Source organism: Sinocyclocheilus grahami, unplaced genomic scaffold, assembly GCF_001515645.1.
Source record: "Sinocyclocheilus grahami isolate Dianchi unplaced genomic scaffold, SAMN03320097.WGS_v1.1 scaffold512.1, whole genome shotgun sequence".
NCBI classification, from domain to species: domain Eukaryota; kingdom Metazoa; phylum Chordata; class Actinopteri; order Cypriniformes; family Cyprinidae; genus Sinocyclocheilus; species Sinocyclocheilus grahami.
This window is the reverse complement of record NW_015505691.1, coordinates 993,606-996,160: the sequence shown is the minus strand read 5'-3', so window position 1 is coordinate 996,160 and position 2,555 is coordinate 993,606.

Sequence of the window (2,555 nt, the reverse complement as noted above, 5' to 3'; positions counted from 1 at the left end):
CAGAGAATGAGTTTGCATATATTCTGCCACAAATCGAGTCTAAGTCTGTGGGAAACACTGAGATATATACACACACACACACACACACACACACACACACATTTAAAATAAAAGCTTAATTATTTTTTTTGGGCTTGTGTAGTGATTAAGGGCATAATAATTATATAAATTATATATATTAATTATTAATAAATAATTATCACTGAAAGCCATACAATTTTATCTTTAAAAATGTAGTGCCCTTGAATTTAGAGCAAGAGAAACTGGGAGTGACTTTATTGTGTTAGAGATGTCACGTTGCTCGAAGCTGATTGGTCACATTTTGGTTTGAGATCTTTAAATCAGAACATAACCTGCCTTAGAGCAGATTAGCCGTGGAGCGTAAGTTACTATGGCAATGAACACTGCTAAAAGCCAAACCACTTTCATGGTGCCTAAAAGTTGTCACAAACTAAACTGAAATTTAACTGGCTAGCAAGCTAAACTGGCTTTATAATATAAGCGCCAGTTCTCCTGGGTTAAGCTGTGTTTGAAAAATGGTATTACAAAAGGTTTCGTATAGGATGTTGTTGGCTTTGATGTTTTAATACATTCATGTTGGTTTTGATGTCTGTTGCGTTGTGCCATTAAATTGAGGTCAACTTGTATTTGTATTTTTTCACCTTAGGTCTGAAGACACCGAAAGATGAGAGTAAAGAGCTGAATGAAATGGAAGAGAAAAACCACTACATGAAACATGATTTCATTATTGGTGAAAAATCCAGACAGACAGACAAGAAAACGTCATCACAAAAAAGTTCTCTGAATACAAAATCTAACAAATGTTTCACCTGCCGTCAGTGTGGAAGGATTTTCAGTCAAAAACAAAACCTCAATGTCCACATGAGAATTCACACTGGAGAGAAACCTTTCAGCTGCCAACAGTGTGGAAAAACTTTCACTCAAAAAGGAAACCTTAAAGTCCACATGAAAGTTCACACCAAAGAGAATTCTTTCACCTGCCAACAGTGTGGGAAAAGTTTCAAACAAAAAGGAGCCCTTAAAAGGCACATGAGAATTCACACTGGAGAGAAATCTTTCACCTGCCAACAGTGTGGGAAAAGTTTCACCCTCCAGGAATTGAGTTTGAGACCAATGCTTTAGGGTCTTCATAAAATGTCTGTAACACACTTTGGTTGAAATTCCTCAATGGTCGTGTAAAACAATATCATTTGTACCTGGTCAAAAACAGCTCTGTTCACAGCGATCCTTTTTGGTGATATTAAGCTACTGCTCATAGTCATATTAAATTATAATAAGCTACTGCACATCCCACCTCTCTCTTCTGTGGGGCATGTCAACACAAGAATCGCCTTGGACTCCGTGTATGGCTTATAAATGGTCTTATTCAAACAGCTAGCTATCTACACAGAAACCAGCTGAAAATTGAAACAGCTCGCTGGATGGCACAATTTAAGACTCAAAAACCAGTATTGTGATGTTCTGTGCTGTAGTCACACCTGGCTTCGGCTTCATTTGAATACTGTATGAATATTTCTGGCATTTCCGTTACCAGTTTTGATGTTATTGTGTGTTGCGTGAAGAGTGATGCAAAATACCATTTGAAATCCCATTTGTGTGCCCAGACTGATGCATCTATAAAAATCTGATTATAATCACATTTTAAAATACCCTTGAATCAATTTGAAGACAAAAAAAAAACAATTTCATGTGCTTGTTTGCTTTTGCTGTCTAGACTTTCAAAAAACCAATATAGATAATATCTGGATATGCAAAAAATCAGATTTTTGCTGACCATCTGAATAGGTCTTTTGTCTAGACTATTTACACTGTTAAAGCAGCTTCACAAATTGCAGTAAAGGCCAAATTATTCTTCAGACTTGAGGTGAATGCTTGGCATATGCGTGAAAGCTTCTGTCATTATCTGAGTTCGAGAGAGTGATTCATTACCTTATAAAAAACGTATGCACACAATTGAGTAGGATAAACTTTTTGTCTGATAAGAAAAAATGTGCATAATCTATGATGGAAACAAATTTACAGAATAAATTCCAACAGACCAATCTTGTTGCACAGCATTTGAAATGTTTTGGTTCGGAAATGCCTGAGCAAAGTCTAGCTGTCATCAAAGTAGTTCTGTATAATTGTCTTACATGACTGCGTTCCCAAACAGTAGGCATCCACCTCCGAAAGCAAAGACAGAATTTATTGTGTTTCGTCTGTATGCTCTGAGCATTTTCATATATGATGAATTACATCAAATATGAAATGTATTATATTAAGTGGCTTCCCCTACTTTTCTTAGTGATCTATAGTGCCAGTTTATCAGGAATGACGCTTTGGATGGAAACTGCTTTATTCTCAAATGTTTTATGCAATATTCCAGTTTTGCGCTTAAGTTGAATTCAAATCTTTGGATGTAAACATTACGGAAGAGGATTAGGGCCAAGCAATAATAAAAAAAAATAAAACCATCTCGAGATTAAAGTCGTTACATTTCTAGAAATAAGTTGAGATAAAACGTATATTGTACATTAACAGGATGCAATAATAAC